At 50.7% G+C, this 18,979-nt stretch overlaps 1 protein-coding gene across 1 annotated transcript in view; it reads right to left on the bottom strand.

The window, feature by feature from the left end:
• Positions 1–18,979, bottom strand: part of LOC135179633 (catenin alpha-2) — an 898,848-nt gene that overhangs the window by 94,468 nt on the left and 785,401 nt on the right. The gene's annotated exons all lie outside the window — the stretch shown is intronic.

The raw sequence follows: 18,979 nt of genomic DNA, 5'->3' as shown, positions 1-18,979 counted from the left end.
TAAGTGCCCCAGCCAGGCTTGGCTTCAACACCTCCAGGCATGGCCACTCCACCACCTCCCTGGGCAGCCCATTCCAGTGCCAATCACTCTCTCTGCCAACAACTTCCTCCTCACATCCAGCCTAGACCTCCCCTGGCACAACTTGAGGCTGTGTCCCCTTGTCCTGTTGCTGGTTGTCTGGCAGAAGAGCCCAACCCCACCTGGCTGCAGTCTCCCTTCAGGGAATTGTAGACAGCAGTGAGGTCCTCCTTGAGCCTCCTCTTCTGCAGGCTGCACACCCCCAGCTCCCTCAGCCTCTCCTCACAGGGCTGTGCTCCAGGCCCCTCACCAGCTTTATTGCCCTTCTCTCAACACCTTCCAGCACCTCAACATCTCTCTTGAATTGAGGGGCCCAGAACTGGACACAGCACTCAAGATGTGGCCTGAGCAGTGCTGAGCACAGAGGCAGAATAACCTCCCTCATCCTACTGGCCACACTGCTCCTGATACAGGCTTCTTCACTCTCACCATGTCTAGACCACAAAAGCCAAGCCAGAGAATCACAGAATCACACAGATGTTACCTAAGGACATTAAAACCCATGGGGGGCACGTTTTCATAGCTATATATCTTAAGGGCAATTATGTACTTATGGAAACAAAGGCTTTTCTTCCTCAGGATTCCTTTGCACATCACATTTGCTTATGTGCACAGGATTCCTTTCTGCACACTGTGTTTGGAGAAAGACAAATGTTCTCCAAGTCAGTCATTTGACAACTTAAACCCTGACCCCACAAGCAAGAACATGAACATCAGGTCCATTAATCATCAGCTACCTATGCTCCTGTGCTTAGTTAATCCTACTCTTCAGTACTTCAACAGCAATATTGGGTGGCTGAGCTCTCAGACAGAAACAGAGGCATTTTGGTCACACAATCATAGAACTGTTTTGGTTGGAAAAGACCTATAAGATCACCAAGCCCAACCAGTATCTAACTCAGCCAAGCCTGGTGTTAAACTGTGTCCCTTAGCATCATGTCTATGCCCTTTTAAACACCTCTGGGGATGGAGGCTCAACCACATCCCTGTGGAGCCTCTTCCAATGTTTGATAGGCCTTTGGGGGAAGAACTTTCTTGTAACATCCAACCTTATCCTTCCCTGGTGCAACTTGAAGCCATTTCCTCTCCTTGTATCACTTGTTACTAGGGAGAAGAGACCTACATAGACCTCACTACAATCTCCTTTCAGGTAGTTGTAGAGAGTGAGAAGGTCTTCCATGGGTGCCCTTTTTCTAACTCTACCAAAGCTGCTGCTAAACCATGCCCCTAAGCACCATAGAATCATAGAACAGCAAATGCACCTGGCCAGGAAAGTATGATCTGGATTTTGAGAAGCAAGAACTGTAGAATCATAGAATTGCCATGGCAGGAAGGGACCTCAAGGATCATCTAACTCTGAGCCTCCTGCCATGGGCAGGGACACCTCACACTCCATGGGCAGGGACACCTCACACTCCATGGGCAGGGACACCTCACACTCTATGGGCAGGGACACCTCACACTCCATGGGCAAGGACACTTCACACTCTGTGGGCAGGGACACCTCACACTCCATGGGCAGGGACACCTCACACTCCGTGGGCAGGGACACCTCACACTCCGTGGGCAAGGACACTTCACACTCTGTGGGCAGGGACACCTCACACTGCATGGGCAGGGACACTTCACACTCCATGGGCAGGGACACCTCACACTCCATGGGCAGGGACACCTCACACTGCATGGGCAGGGGCACCTCACACTCTATGGGTAGGGACACCTCACACTCCATGGGCAGGGACACCTCACACTCCATGGGCAGGGACACCTCACACTCCGTGGGCAAGGACACTTCACACTCTATGGGCAGGGACACCTCACACTCTATGGGCAGGGACACCTCACACTCTATGGGCAGGGACACCTCACACTCTATGGGCAGGGATACCTCACACTCCATGGGCAGGGACACCTCACACTCCATGGGCAGGGACACCTCACACTCTATGGGTAGGGACAGCTCACACTGCATGGGCAGGGACACCTCACACTCCATGGGCAGGGACACCTCAGTGGGCAGGGACACTTCACACTCTGTGGGCAGGGACACCTCACACTCTATGGGCAGGGACACCTCACACTGCATGGGCAGGGACAGCTCACACTGCATGGGCAGGGACACCTCACACTCTATGGGCAGGGACACCTCACACTCTATGGGCAGGGACAGCTCACACTGCATGGGCAGGGACACCTCACACTCTATGGGCAGGGACAGCTCACACTCCATGGGCAGGGACACCTCACACTCCATGTGCAGGGACACCTCACACTCCATGGGCAGGGACACTTCACACTCCATGGGCAGGGACACCTCACACTCCATGGGCAGGGACACCTCACACTGCATGGGCAGGGACAGCTCACACTGCATGGGCAGGGACACCTCACACTCCATGTGCAGGGACACCTCACACTCCATGGGCAGGGACACTTCACACTCTATGGGCAGGGACACCTCACACTCTATGGGTAGGGACACCTCACACTCTATGGGCAGGGACAGCTCACACTGCATGGGCAGGGACACCTCACACTCTATGGGCAGGGACACCTCATACTCCATGGGCAGGGATACCTCACACTGCATGGGCAGGGACAGCTCACACTCTATGGGCAGGGACAGCTCACACTCCATGGGCAGGGACACCTCACACTGCATGGGCAGGGACACTTCAGACTCTATGGGTAGGGACACCTCACACTCTATGGGCAGGGACACTTCACACTCTATGGGTAGGGACACTTCACACTCTATGGGTAGGGACACCTTGCACTAGATGAGGTTGCCCACATCCAGCCTGGCCTTAAAAACCCCAGGGAGGGAGCCTCCACTGTGTCCCTGGGCAATCTGTTCCAGTGCTTCCCCACTTTCATGGTGAAGAACTTCTTGCTAGCATCCCATCTGAATTTACCCACTTCTAGTTTTGCTCCATTCCCTCCAGTCCTGTCACTACCTGACACCCTAAAAAGTCCCTTCCCAGCTTTCTTGCAGGCCCCCTTCAGATACATCTCTGCCTCTTTGAAACACCTCCAGCAATGAGGATTCAAACACCTCCCTGGGCAGCCTGTGCCAGTCTTTGGAAACCCTTTCAGTCAAGAAGCTTCTTCTAATGTTCAGTATAAACCTCCCTTGGTACAACTCAAAGCCATTTTCTTTTGTCCTAAATACAATCATCCTGCAGCAGCTCTGCTATGAGGTCAGGCTACAAGAGTTGGGGCTGTGCAGCCTGGAGAAAAGAAGGCTTGGAGGAGACACTGGAGTGGCCTTCCAGTATCTGAAGGGGGCTACAGGAAGGCTGGGGAGGGACTATTGACAAGGTCTGGTAATGACAGGACAAGGGGGAATGGGTTTAAACTGGCAGAGGGGGGATCCAAACTAGATGTTAGGAAAGGGCTCTTTGCAGTGAGGGTGGTGAGACACTGGCACAGGTTGCCCAGGGAGGTTGTGGAGCACAGAACCACCCAATGTGATCTTCAATCAGGCTGCCCAAGGTCTCATCCAACCTGGCCTTGAACACCTCCAGGGAAGCTGTGGAGCACAGAAGCACCCAACGTGATCTTTGATCAGGCTGCCCAAGGTCTCATCCAACCTGGCCTTGAACATCTCCAGGGAGGCTGTGCAGCACAGAACCACCCAATGTGATCTTCGATCAGGCTGCCCAAGGTCTCATCCAACCTGACCTTGAACACCTCCAGGGAGGTTGTGGGGCATAGAAGCACCCAATGTGACCAAAGATCACCTTGTGTCACATTGTGGTCCCTTCCAACCCTGAGTGATGTTGTGATTCTGTGAAGTCAAAGTGCAATGTCCTGCATGCGAATCAGGCCAATCCCAGGCACAAACCCAGGCTGGGAGCAGAGTGGGTTGAGAGTAGCTCTGAAGAAAGAGTCTTATTGATTGCTGAGAAGCTCCTCGTGAGCCAGCAGTGCCCTCATGCAGAAGGCAGCCATATGCTGGGCTGCAGCAAAAGGAGTGTGGTCAGCAGGGCAAGAGAGGGATTCTGCCCCTTGATTCTGCTCTTCTGAGACCTCATCTCCAATATTTCATTCAATTTTGGTGCCCCATCCTAGGAAGGACACAGAACTGCTGGAGTGAGTCCACAAGAGGGTCACAAAGATGATCCAAGGGCTGGAGTACCTTTGCTGTGAGGATGGGCTGAGGGAGCTGGAGTTGTTCAGCCTGGAGAAGAGAAGACTTTGGGGGAACTTTAGAGCTGCCTTCCAATACCTGTAGGGATCCTAGAGGAAGGCTGCAGAGGGACTTTTCAAGAGGGTATTTAGAGGCAAGACAAGGAGGAATGGTTTTCAGCTGAGGAACAGTAGGTTTGGAATGGATGTTAGGAAGAAGTTCTTCAGTACACTGTGGTGAAACACTGGAACAGGCTGCCCAGGGAGGCTGTGGATAGCTTCTCTCTGGAGCTAAGGCCAGATTGGATGAGGCTTTGAGCAAGCAAATCTAGCTGAGAGATGTCCCTGCCCATGACAGAGGAGTTGGAGTAGATGATCTCTGAGCTCCCTTCCAACCTAAGCCAGTCAGTGATTCTATGCTTTGCCTATGTGTAGACACACAGAGCTCTGTGTGTGTGACATGAACAGACATGAAAGGGCAGAATGTTATCTCTCAGGCAGAAAATGTTCAGTAAGTGCTTGGGATACATGGGAGAAAACAGGAGAAAGTGGCAGCAACAATAGACTGAAACCCAGTAGATATTAATAAGCCATTGCTAGGCAGAGGGTAAACATTTCAATTAGGGAGTCTGAGGGAGCTGGAAGTCTGGCAAGAGCATTAATAAATGCATATATCAAGTTATCTTAATTAATGGGGCACTTGAAAGTGTGGTAGGAGACTAATACGACTGCATAAGGAAGTCTTTAGCCTGAAAATCAAAAAGCAATCATTATAAAAGATTATGGAAACAAGGAAACTTCAAACCCAAACTATTTCAGGTCGTAGAAATAAAACAAGTAAAGCTAGAGATGGAAAAGTGAGAACAAAAGAAAAACCCCTCCTAATATATGGGATGCTTAAATTTATGTCTGGAATCATAGAATCATAGAATCAGCCAGGTTGGAAGAGAGCTCCAAGCTCAGCCAGTCCAACCTATCCCCCAGCCCTAGCCAGTCAAGCAGACCATGGCACTAAGTGCCACAAACAGGCTTTTCTTGAACACCTCCAGGCACAGAGACTCCACCACCTCCCTGGGCAGCCCATTCCAATGCCAATCACTCTCTCTGACAACAACTTCCTAACAACATCCAGCCTAGACCTCTCCCAGCACAGCTTGAGGCTGTGTCCCCTTCTTCTGTTGCTGCTTGCCTGGCAGCAGAGCCCAACCCCACCTGGCTACAGCCTCCCTGCAGGCAGCTGCAGGCAGCAATGAGCTCTGCCCTGAGCCTCCTCTTCTGCAGGCTGCACACCCCCAGCTCCCTCAGCCTCTCCTCACAGGGCTGTGCTCCAGGCCCCTCCCCAGCCTTGCTGCCCTTCTCTCAACACCTTCCAGCACCTCAACATTTCTCTGCAATGGAGGAGCCCAGAACTGGACACAGCATTCAAGGAGTGGTCTGAGCAGTGCTGAGCACAGGGGCAGAAGAACCTCCCTTGTCCTGCTGCCCACACTGCTCCTGAGCCAGCCCAGGATGCCATTGGCTCTGCTGCCCACCTGGGCACTGCTGCCTCATCTTCAGCTCTTCTCTCCAGCACCCCCAGCTCCCTCTCTGCCTGGCTGCTCTCAGCCACTCTGGCCCCAGCCTCTAGTGCTGCTTGGGGTTGTGTAGAACCTGCACTTGGCCTTGTTCAATCTCATCCCATTGGCCTCTGCCCACCCATGCAGCCTGGCCAGGTCCCTCTGCAGGGCTCTCCTACCCTCCAACAGCTCCACACCTGCTCCTAGCTTGGTGTCATCTGCAAACTTACTGATGCTGGACTCAATCCCCTGGTCCAGATCAATAAAGATACTGAACAGGACCATCTCTGAAAATTAATAACAGGGATAGTTCCAGGGACATAGAAAAGAGAGAAGAAGCACAAATCAATTCATACAGAAGGAGAAAAGAAGGAAGAACGATAGGATATTGAGCCTAATTTCAGTAACTGGAGAGAACATGAAACATGCTGTAAAGCAATTAATGTTTAATTATCTTGTAAACAATGAGCAGATGTTGGACAGGTAGCAGATTTGTCAAAGGAGGTTATATTAACCCAGTGCAATGTCTTCCTTGACAGGGCAGCTGACAGTGGGTCGGGGGAAGCAACAGATGTGATGCAGCTTGACTTAGGTAAGCTTTCTGACATGGCCACACATTACAAAACAAAGGAAATGGTAATTAAGTTGCTGCAAAGTCGGCGTGGAGCTCAGGAGATAAACCATCTGAAGGAATAATTAGCTGTGGTATGTTGTCAGAGCAGACAGGTTATGTCACATGGAGGCTTGCAATGTGTCTAGCAAGGGGATGCTCTTGCAAAGCATGGCAAAGGTCAGCCTAGGATTGTTGCAACACCTGAAAAAAAGACTTGAAAGGCAATACTGAGCTGCTCAGTGAGGACCTGGCTGGAGGACTCTGTCCATAATTATGTTACCTGACAACTGACTTTTGTTGTGTCTTGTGGAAGGCCTAAACAGGCCAAAATAGGCTTGAGCACCTCACTGCTGTCTATGACTACCTGAAGGGAGGCTGTAGACAGGAGGGGTTGGGCTCTTCTGCCAGGCAGCCAGCAACAGAACAAGGGGACACAGCTGAAGTTGTGCCAGGGGAGGTCTGGGCTGGATGTTAGGAGGAAGTTATTGTCAGAGAGAGTGATTGGCATTGGAATGGGCTGCCCAGGGAGGTAGTGGAGTGGCCGTGCCTGGAAGTGTTGAAGCCAAGCCTGGCTGGGGCACTTAGTGCCATGGTCTGGTTGATTGGCCAGGGCTGGGTGCTAGGTTGGGCTGGGGGAGCTTGGAGCTCTCTTCCAACCTGGTTGATTCTATGATTCTATGATTCCAATCTTCCAACCTCCCTTGTCCTGCTGGCCACACTGCTCCTGAGCCAGCCCAGGATGCCATTGGCTCTGCTGCCCACCTGGGCACACTGCTGCCTCATCTTCAGTCTACTATCTACCAGTACCCCCAGCTCCCTCTCTGCCTGGCTGCTCTCAGCAACTCTGGCCCCAGCCTGTAGTGCTGATTGGGGTTGTTGTGGCCAAAGTGAAGAACCCTGCACTTGGCCTTGTTCAGTCTCATCCCATTGGCCTCTGCCCACCCATGCAGCCTGGCCAGGTCCCTCTGCAGGGCTCTCCTACCCTCCAACAGCTCCACACCTACTCCTAGCTTGCTGTCATCTGCAAACTTACTGATGCTGGACTCAATCCCCTTGTCCAGGTCATCAATAAAGATGTTGAACAGGACTGGGCCCAGCACTGATCCTTGGGGAACACCACCAGTGCCAGCTGCCAGCTGCATGTGGCACCATTCACTACATCCAGCTTTGAGGTCCCTCCCAGCCTAAACCATTCTGTGATTCTATGATTCTATCTCTGGAGGTCCCTCCCAGCCTAAACCATTCCGTGATTCTGTCTCCAGAGATCCCATCCCAACCAAAACCATTCTGTGATTCTATCTCCAGAGGTCCCTCCCAACCTAAACCATTCTGTGATTCTGTGATTCTATCTCCAGAGGTCCCTCCCAACCTAAACCATTCTGTGATTCTGTGATTCTATCTCCAGAGGTCCCTCCCAACCTAAACCATTCTGTGATTCTATCTCCAGAGGTCCCTCCCAGCCTAAACCATTCTGTGATTCTGTCTCCAGAGATCCCTCCCAACCTAAACCATTCTGTGATTCTGTCTCCAGAGATCCCTCCCAACCTAAACCATTCTGTGATTCTGTCTCCAGAGATCCCTCTCAACCTAAACCATTCTATGGTTCTGTCCCCAGAGGTCCCTCCCAACCTAAGCCATTCTGTGATTCTATCTCCAGAGGTCCCTCCCAGTCATATCCTGTGATCCTGTTTATGTGTAAGAACCTGGGGCAAAGCTCTATCAATGATCTGGATGAGGGGATTGAGGTAGCCTCACTAAGTTTTCAGACAACACCAAGGTAGACAGGAGTGATCTGCCTGTGGGTAGGAAGGCTCTACAAAGGACAGTCCTTGGTCCATTCAAGAAGCAGCAGGTAGAGGTTGATAAGCATCAATCAGGCCATGGGAAGCAGATGATAGAATCATAGAATCAGCCAGAGTTGGAAGGGAACACAAGGATTACCCAGTTTGTGCTAGTTTGAAGCAGGCTAGAATGTTGTGGTGAGAAGAACTAGATCACAGGCTGTGAAAGGGAAACAATGGTGATGTCTACTTCACTCATAGGCTTGCTGAGAGGTATAAGAGTAAGAATCCAAACACAGACAAGGGAACTGCTCTTTGCCTGGGCTGTGGGCTGTATTTCCCTCTAACCTCACCCTCTGTCTCTCTGATTAATCCACTTTGCTTCCTAAGTGCCTTGGCTGAACCTCCCTTCTTCCTTGGGCACAAGGCAATGTCTGGGGTAAGGTAGAGGGAAAGAGGAAGGTGGAAGGGTGGTTGGGAGCCCCTCCTGGGGACTTTGGTTTCTGTGAGGGCTGTTGTGTGTCTGTATTGCCTTTTACCTTGTCTATTTCTGTATATACTGTAACTATCTGCTTGTATATTGAGCTGAGCTGTAAATAGAAGCTTCATTCAATTTCCAGAGCTGCTGAGTCTAGTCTGGGTGATTTCCAAAGTGGGGGGATGGGGAACACTCAAACCACCACAAAGTTCCAACCCCCCTGCCATGCCCAGGGACACCCTACCCTAGAGCAGGCTGCACACAGCCTCAGCCAGCCTGGCCTCAAACACCTCCAGCCATGGGGACTCAACCACCTCCCTGGGCAACCCATTCCAGCCTCTCACCACTCTCCTGCTCAACAACTTCCTCCTCATGGCCAGGCTGATGGAAAGTCACTTTTCATTTGTTTTGGTGAACATGAGGCAGTCATTCTTGACCACTCGTGGGGTGTGAAATCTTCCTTCAACATTTTTGATCCTTGATTTACATTATTCCTCCTCAACACTATCTGCTGCTTCAAAATGGAAACAGCTATCAAATTGTATCAGAAATTGCTTGCTTGGCAATTTCATTTTGACACCAGCACTCATTTCTGATTAGACAAGCAAGAAAGAAACATCTTAAACTAATAAGATGCTATTACTTACAGCCTCTCTAAGCATATTTTGTCTAATGCAGTACAGATCCTGGAAATCCAGTTAAGAACTGTATTATTCCCCAGTTGAGGGTGCTGGGTCATGCTCCAGGAGCTCTGTGATGGTTTGGGTGTTATCTGCCCCCCCACTCCCCCACCCGCTTTGGAAATCACCCAGACTAGACTCAGCCAGCTCTGGAAATTGAATGAAGCTTCTCTTTACAGCTTAGCACAATATACAAGCAGATAGTTACAGTATCATAGAATCATAGAATCAAGCAGGTTGGAAGAGAGCTCCAAGCTCAGCCAGTCCAACCTAGCACCCAGCCCTGCCCAACCAACCAGACCATGGCACTAAGTGCCTCAGCCAGGCTTGGCTGCAACACCTCCAGGCACGGCCACTCCACCACCTCCCTGGGCAGCCCATTCCAATGCCAATCACTCTCTCTGACAACAACTTCATAACAACATCCAGCCTAGACCTCCCCTGGCACAGCTTCAGGCTGTGTCCCCTTGTTCTCTTGCTGCTTGCCTGGCAGCAGAGCCCAACCCCACCTGGCTACAGCCTCCCTTCAGGCAGCTGCAGACAGCAATGAGCTCTGCCCTGAGCCTCCTCTGCTGCAGGCTGCACACCCCCAGCTCCCTCAGCCTCTCCTCGTAGAGTTTGTGCTCCAGGCCCCTCACCAGCTTTGTTGCCCTTCTCTGGACATGCTCCAGCACCTCAACATCTCTCTTGAATTGAGGAGCCCAGAACTGGACACAGCACTCAAGGTGTGGCCTGAACATTGTTGAGTACAGGGGCAGAATGACCTCCCTTGTCCTGCTGCCCACACTGCTCCTGAGCCAGCCCAAGATGCCATTGGCTCTGCTGCCCACCTGGGCACACTGCTGCCTCATCTTCAACCTACTCTCTATCAGCACCCCCAGCTCCCTTTCTTCCTGGCTGCTCTCAGCCACTCTGTCCCCAGCCTGTAGTGCTGCTTGGGGTTGTTGTGGCCAAAGTGTAGAACCCTGACCCAGTATATACAGTTCTAGACAGAAATAGACAAGGTAAAAGATAGTACAGAAACACAACAGCCCTCCCAGAAACCTGAGTGCCCAGGAGGGGCTCCCAACCACCCTTCCACCTTCCCCCTACCCTTCTCAACCTTACCCCAGTGCCAAGGAAGAACGCAGGTTCGGCCAGGGGGGGTTAGGAAGCAAAGTGGATTAGGCAGAGAAACAGAAGGTGAGGTTAGAGAGAGAGATGCAGCTCATAGCTCCCCAGCAGGAGAAGTGCCTTATCTATGGTTTGATTCTTCTTCTTGTATCTCTCAGCAAGCCTATGAGTGCAGTAGACACCACCATTGTTTCCCTTTCACAGCCTGTAATCTAGTTCTTCTCACCAAAACATTCTAGCTTGCTTCAAACTAGCACAAGCTCCATGACAGTGATGTATGGGGGAACACCTCACACAGCTGCACCCACAAAACCTCCAGGCCTCCTTCTCTGCAGTTGACTCTACAAAATGACACCCTTGTGCTGACAGTGAAAGAGCTACAAGCAAACTCCAGGCAAAGGCTGAGAATCTCTATCTAGAGGTGAAACCTGTAAATGTGTCAGCTAAAGGACGAGTCATTTATTAGGCATGGAGATGCTGGTTATGAAATCCAGCTTCAGAAGCACACCAGTTCTTTGGGAGGGAATTAAACAACAGCTTCTTGGTTTGAGCTGAGTTGGAAAACAGTTGCACACACTTGGGCTGAAAAGTGTCATCCATTAACATCTCCTGGACTAACTGTGTGAATTATTAGGTGCCTGAGTGGCGATGGCAGAAATCAGGTCCCAGGTTAATCACAACCCTTCTAATTTACTGACTTTGCCATTCTGGCAAACACAGACTTTAAAGCCTCTCTGTAGATGAGTTTTCAATGGCACTGAAAATGCAATCTAAGTAAGTCAAACTCAGCACTGGTCAGGCCACACCTTGAGTGTTGTGTCCAGTTCTGGGCTCCTCAATTCAAGAGAGATGTTGAGGTGCTGGAAGGTGTCCAGAGAAGGGCAACAAAGCTGCTGAGGGGCCTGGAGCACAGCCCTGTGAGGAGAGGCTGAGGGAGCTGGGGGTGTGCAGCCTGCAGCAGAGGAGGCTCAGGGCAGAGCTCATTGCTGGCTACAACTACCTGAAAGTAGGGTGGGGTTGGGCTCTTCTGCCAGGCAAGCAGCAACAGAACAAGAGGACGCAGCCTCAAATTATGCCAGTGGAGGTCCAGGCTGGATGCTAGGAGGAAGTTGTTGGCATTGGAATGGGCTGCCCAGGGAGGTGGTGGAGTTGATGTGCCTGGAGGTGTTGAAGCAAAGCCTGGATGAGGCACTTAGTGCCATGGTCTGGTTGATTTGCTAGGGCTGGGTGCTAGGTTGGACTGGATGAGCTTGGAGCTCTCTTCCAGCCTGCTTGATTCTATGATTCTAAGTTCAGCTGAATCTAATTGTGACAGAACTTTGCCTATTAAATAGAGAAAGAAGGACAGAGCAGAGAACCACTGGATGATAGAATCATTGTGGCTGAGAGAGACCTTCAGGATCATCAGTTCCAGCTGTTAACCTGGAGCTGCCAATTCCACCACTAATCCACATCCCTCAGCATCACATCTATAAGGCTTTTAAACCCATCCAGGGATGGTGATTCCACCACTGCCCTGAGCAGCCTGTTACAAGCCAAGAAAAGAAATCCATGGATGAACACAAAAGCTGCTCAGCCATTATGGAGATTTAAAAGGCTTTAGCAGAGGAAATTCACAAAGATCTGGCTTAAAAATTTCAGAGTTCAGGATAATTTATTTTTTATTAATTAATCCATTCATTTATTTAACTGAGGGAAGAATGCAGACTGCTGGGAGGTTTGAAGTACTTTAAACCAGGTATTTAAGAAAAGAATTCCCATGGGATATCAGACACACTGTGCCAAAGGTGGCACAGTGTCTCAATTTAGCTTGGAGGATGAATGAGGAATGAAATGTGACACTTCAGTTAGCTTTGAAGTGTTTGTCAAAGGCTATTTCTTGGAGAAGAAGATTCTAAATGTTTCATGACATGTTTTTTTAAGCCCTGATCTCATCTCATCTTATCATTTACAGCCTTTCAATCATCACATTGCTAATTAAAAAAAGAGAGAAGCAGCTTTCTAAAGCTCTATTGAAATAAGACACAACATCTCAACATCCCCTGGGCAACCTGTTCCAGCATTCCTCCACTTGCACAACAAAGAGCTTCATTCTGATGTCCACTCTGAATCTCTCCTGCTCCAGTTTCAAACCACCACTCTAAATCTCTCCTGCTCCAGTTTCAAACCACTGCTGTACATCACAGAGAGTACAACGGATAACAAGATACAGCTGAGGGGACATTTGTGTCTCACCAACTTTATAGAATTATAGAACCAACTAGGTTGGAAGAGAGCTCCAAGCTCATCCAGTCCAACCTAGCACCCAGCCCTGGCCAACCAACCAGACCATGGCACTAAGTGCCCCAGCCAGGCTTGGCTTCAATACCTCCAGGCATGGCCTCTCCACCACCTCCCTGGGCACCCCATTCCAGTGCCAATCACTCTCTCTGCCAACAACTTCCTCTAACATCCAGCCTAGATCTCCCTTGGCACAACCTGAGACCATGTCCTGTGTCTTCACCATGAGGGTGGAACAGCTTGCCCAGGGTGGAAGCCTCATCCCTGGAAGTTTTAAAGGCCAGACTGGATGTAGCTCTGCACAACCTGATCTAGTTGTGAAGTGTCCCTGCCCATGGTAGGGGCATTGGAGCTGGATGATCCTTGAGGTCCCTTTCAGCCCTGACAATGCTATGATTCTATAAAATGGGGATTTCTGTTATCTTAACCTAATATTTCTTATCTAAGTTGTCTGGCAGATGCAAAATAGATAACCTCAATGTTTTTTCCACTCTCCTGGAGCTAATTTGACTCTCAACCCCCAAACTCCTTTAATTTTGTCATCCTTATCTTGACCTTCTTCCATTTCTGGAAGGTTGTGGAGATCAAACCTGAAAAAAACTCTTTGGGACATTCAGTGAACATCCTCCTTAAGGCTAAGATCTTAAACACTGATGTGAGGACCATTGGACACAAAAGAGGAATCTTTGCCCAGCTGCCCATAATAATGCCACAATTTTTTTGGCTGAGAAGATGAATTAGTTCAGTGCCTTCCTATCAGTGCAGATAGAGGAACTTAAATTATGATAGTGGAACTTAAATTATTCCATTTACCTAGAGAAATGAAGCCAAATAACCTTTTAGTATTGTCTTCCTGATAAAGAAACTCCCTTACTCCCACTAGCAGAGCCAGCATTTTCCTCGTGGCAGATTTTGCCTCTGCCTCTTCACCTGTTAATTAATACATCATGCAATAATCACAGCCCTGATCCCTGAAGCATCACAGGATTTACCTTCCTGCCTGCCGTGAAATGGTCATTTGTGCTTTGCCTGTGCCTCCCAACCAGCTCTTAATCCATCAAAGCCCTTAACTTTCCTTCCCTGGTTACCTATTTTCCTAGCAGCTCCATGTGCAGGACTTTATGAAAAGCCTTTAAAAAGCCAAATCAATTACATTATATTCTCCTTCAGTACTATTTTATTTTTAAACCCTAAAAGTGGAGGGGAAAAAGAAATAGTATTTAAGCTTTTGAGACACCAGGGTGATTTATTCAGCTCTCAGGTGTCTCATTTAATTGTTTTACAATGTATTTTACAGGCTTTCTTACTGTACTCCTCTGCATACCGAACACAATCTCCTCGGTTACCACCCTTTGGATCAAACCAAACACTGCTGGAGCACAGGTTTGGGTATTCTCTGGTCCTTTTTGTGCAATGCTTTTGTTTTAATAATGCATTGAATGTTTTCAGCTGGTCATCTCCTGACCTTTGGATTTCAGTGCAGCAAAACTTTGCAGGGCAACGCTGCTGTGCTTTGCAGGCTAAATGACATCACTACTGTGCTTTGCAGGCAACGCTGCTGTGCTTTGCAGGCTAAATGCCATCATTGCATCAACCCCCCTGGAGGCTCCCAGGTGACCTTCTTGTGGCCTTCCAGCATCTGAAGGGGGCCTGCAAAAAAGCTGGGGAGGGACTTTTGAAGTCACAGTATCACAGTATCACAGTATCACAGTATCATCAGGGTTGGAAGAGACCTCACAGACCATCAAGTCCAACCCTTTAGCACAGAGCTCAAGGCCAGACCATGGCACCAAGTGCCACGTCCAGTCCTGCCTTGAACAGCTCCAGGGACGGCGACTCCACCACCTCCCCGGGCAGCCCATTCCAGTGTCCAATGACTCTCTCAGGGAAGAACTTTCTCCTCACCTCCAGCCTAAATCTCCCCTGGCACAGCCTGAGGCTGTGTCCTCTCGTTCTGGTGCTGGCCACCTGAGAGAAGAGAGCAACCTCCTCCTGGCCACAACCTCCCCTCAGGTAGTTGCAGACAGCAATGAGGTCTGCCCTGAGCCTCCTCTTCTCCAGGCTAACCAATCCCAGCTCCCTCAGCCTCTCCTCGTAGGGCTGTGCTCAAGGCCTCTCCCCAGCCTCGTTGCCCTTCTCTGGACACGCTCAAGCATCTCAATGTCCCTCCTAAACTGGGGGGCCCAGAACTGAACACAGCACTCAAGGTGTGGTCTAAGCAGTGCAGAGTACAGGGGCAGAATGACCTCCCTGCTCCTGCTGGCCACACCATTCCTGATGCAGGCCAGGATGCCACTGGCTCTCTTGGCCACCTGGGCACACTGCTGGCTCATGTTCAGGTGGGTATCAATCAGCACCCCCAGATCCCTCTCTGTCTGGCTGCTCTCCAGCCACTCCCACCCCAGCCTGTATCTCTGCATGGGGTTGCTGTGGCCAAAGTGCAGCACCCTGCACTTGGAGCTATTGAATGCCATCCCCTTGGACTCTGCCCATCTGTTGTCAGGGAGTGACAGGGCTGGGGGGAATGGAGCAAAGCTGGAGGTGGGGAGAGTAAGGCTGGAGGTGAGGAGGAAGTTGTTGAGCAGGAGAGTGGTGAGAGGCTGGAATGGGTTGCCCCGGGAGGTGGTTGAGGCCCCATGGCTAGAGGTGTTTGAGGCCAGGCTGGCTGAGGCTGTGGGCAGCCTGCTCTAGGGTAGGGTGTCCCTGGGCATGGCAGGGAGGTTGGAACTGGCTGATCCTTGTGGTCCCTTCCAACCCTGCCTGATTCTGTGACTCTACGAATCAAAGATGTGCTCAGGACGATGCTACCCAGAACTTGTACTGTAACTGCCTGAAACTCTCATAAAACAAGAATTTACCATCATTTATTTTTTAAACAGCCTCTCTTTTGCCATTTCTTAGCTCTCTCTCAGGTTTGATATGAGGCTTTTTCTTCTTTTTTTTTTTTCCCCATTACAGCTCTGCTTAAATTCATCTTTTTGCTCCTGCATTTTGTTTCCCTTCACACCGCTGCCGAAAAAATCCATCTTTACCACATTTTAGTATTAGCTTTGATAATATCATTGAGCTGCCTTTTGCCTAGTGATAAATATCTTTAAAGTTTGTCCTACTCACACTGATAAAGCTCTCACAGGCTTATTGCTGAATTACCAGGAGTGCTGATTTTCAACTTTTGTCCTTTCTGATAAAAACAAAATGAACAAATTCGAGTGTGACCTACTTAAAAACAGAGTTGCAAAGACAGGAGGGGATGTTAAAAACATGCCCAAACCTGATACTGAAATTTTGGGTCTGGACCAGATGGGTGGACTGTTCGGTGGGTAAGGAATTGGCTGAATGGTTGTAGGCTGTGGGAGCTTAGGTTGTTTAGCCTAGGGAAGAGGAGGTTCAGGGGTGATTTTATGAAATCATGTCCAGTTCTGGGCTCCTCAATTCAAGAGAGATGTTGAGGTGCTGGAAGGTGTCCAGAGAAAGGCATCAAGGCTGGTGAGGGGCCTGGAGTACAGCCCTGTGAGGAGAGGCTGAGGGAGCTGGGGGGGGTGCAGCCTGCAGAAGAGGAGGCTCAGGGCAGAGCTCATTGCTGCCTGCAGCTGCCTGCAGGGAGGCTGTAGCCAGGCGGGGTTGGGCTCTGCTGCCAGACAAGCAGCAGCAGAAGAAGGGGACACAGCCTGAAGTTGTACCAGGGCAGGTCTAGGCTGGATGTTAGGAGGAAGTTGTTGTCAGAGAGAGTGATTGGCATTGGAATGGGCTGCCCAGGGAGGTGGTGGAGTGGCTGTGCCTGGAGGTGTTGAAGCCAAGCCTGGCTGGGGCACTTAGTGCCATGGTCTGGTTGATTGGCCAGGGCTGGGTGCCAGGTTGGACTGGATGATGTTGGAGCTCTCTTCCAACCTGCTTGATGCTATGATTCTATGATGCAGAGGGTGGTGCTCAATGGTTCAAAGCCCAGCTGGAGAGCAGTGCCAAGTGGTGTCCCTCAGGGGTCTGGACTTGGCCCTGTGCTATTTAATGTTTTTATGAATGATGTATGGGATCCAGGGCACCATCAGCAAGCTTGCAGATGACACTAAACAGTGTGGTGGTGTCAGCACACCAGGGGGACAGGAAGACATCCAGGGGGACCTGGCCAAGCTCAAGAGGTGGGCCCAGGTAAACCTCATTAAGTGCAACAAAAGCAAGTGCAGGGTCCTGCACCTGGGATGGAACAATCCACACTATCAGTACAGGCTGTGGAGGAGAGGTTAGAGAGCAGCCCTGTGGAAAGGGACTTGGGGGTGCTGGTGGACAAGAAGCTGCACATGAGCAGAGAGTGCAAGCCTGCAGCACAGAAGGCAAATCACATCCTGGGCTGCATCAAAAGAAGTGTGTCCAGCAGAGCCAGAGAGGAGATTCTGCCACTTGGCTCTGGTGAGACGTCACCTGGAGCACTGCATCCAGCTCTGGAGCCCTTGATATAGAAAGGACATGGACCTGATGGAGCAGGTGCAGAGACCACAAAAATGATCAGAGCATTGGAGCAGCTCTGTTATAGGGACAGGCTGAGGCAGCTGGGGGTGTTCAGCTTGGAGAGGAGGAGGCTCCAGGGGGACCTAACAGCAGCCTGCCAGGACCTGAAGGGAGCCTATAGGAAGGCTGCAGAGAAGCTGTTACAGAGGCCTGCAGTGACAGGATGAGGGCAATGGGTTCAGGCTTGAGGAGAGCAGATTGAGATTGGATGTTAGGAACAGGTTCTTTACTATGAGGGTGGTGGAGCACTGGAACAGGTTGCTCAGGGAGGTGGTTGAGGCTCCTTCCCTGGAGGCATTCAAGGTGAGGCTTGACAGGGCCCTGGGTGACCTGGGCTAGTGGGGATGTCCCTGCTGACTGCAGGGGTCAGGACTGGATGAGCTCTAGGGGTCCCTTCCAGCCTGCACTATTCTATGCTTCAATGAGTCTATGATTTTAGATTCCCAGTGTTCTTCACAGGAGTAACCCAAGTCCTGCAGAGCTTGCTCCTCCAAGGTGGCTTCCAGACATCCCAATGCAAACTGAAGGGGGACAAAAATCACAAAATCATAGAACTGTGGAATGGTTTGGGTTGGAAGAGACCTCAAAGATCATCCAGTTCCAACCCCTACCCCACACCATGGGCAAGGACAACTTCCACTAGCCCAGGTTGCTCAAAGCCACATCCAGCCTGACCTTGAACACCTCCAGGGAGGAGACATCCAGAGCCTCCCTGGGCAACCTGTTCCAGTGTCTCACCACTTCTTCCTGTAAAGAATTGCTTCCTAAGCTTGAGTCCCAATCTCCCCTCTTCCAGCTCAAAGCCATTGCCCTTGTCCTGTCACTACAAGCCCTTGTCAAAAGTCCCTTCCCAGCTTTCTTGTAGCCCCCTTCAGGTACTAGAAGGCTGCTCTGTTGTCTCCCTGAAGCTTTCTCTTCTCCAGGCTGATCAGCCCCCACTCTCTCAGCCTGTCCCATAGCAGAGTTTCTCCAGTCCTTTGATCATCTTTGTGGCCCTCCTCTGGAACTGCTCCAAGAGTTCCATGTCCTCCTTTTGTTGGGGGCACTGGGACTGGAAGCACTTTTCATGATGGGGTTTCAGCAGAGCAGAGGCAGAGAATCTCCTCCCTTGCTCTGCTGGTCACAATGAATCACACAGTCATAGGATCAGTCAGGGTTGGAAGAGACCACAAGGAGCAGCCAGTTCCAACCCCCCTGCCATGCCCAGGGACACCCTACCCTAGAGCAGGCTGCACACAGCCTCAGCCAGCCTGGCCTCAACCACCTCCCTGGGCAACCCATTCCAGCCTCTCACCACTCTCCTGCTCAACAACTTCCTCCTCACCTCCAGCCTCACTCTCCCCACCTCCAGCTTTGCTCCATTCCCCCCACTCCTCTTACTCCCTGACAGCCTCAAAAGTCCCTCCCCAGGTTTTTGTAGCCCCCTTCAGATCCTGGAAGGCCACGAGAAGGTCACCTGGGAGCCTCCTCTGCTCCAGCCTGCACAGCCCCAACTCTTTGAGTCTGTGCTCACAGCAGAGCTGCTGCAGCCTCTGATCAATGGCATTTGAAGCAGAGATATAAGTACACACACACACACACACACATACATAGATATGTAACAGAGTTTTCAGAGCCCTTCCCAGGCAGTTCTGGCCCCATTTGCTCTGATTTTTCTCCCTCAATCTCTATTCTCCCCCACCCCTTCACTATAACCTGCAAAGTCTACTCTGATCCTTGCAGTTTAAACTCACCCCTCTGACCTTTAAAGGATGTCACAGCTCTTT

This window comes from Pogoniulus pusillus, chromosome 11, assembly GCF_015220805.1.
Source record: "Pogoniulus pusillus isolate bPogPus1 chromosome 11, bPogPus1.pri, whole genome shotgun sequence".
Lineage (NCBI taxonomy): Eukaryota > Metazoa > Chordata > Aves > Piciformes > Lybiidae > Pogoniulus > Pogoniulus pusillus.
This window is presented reverse-complemented; position numbering and strand designations above follow the sequence as displayed.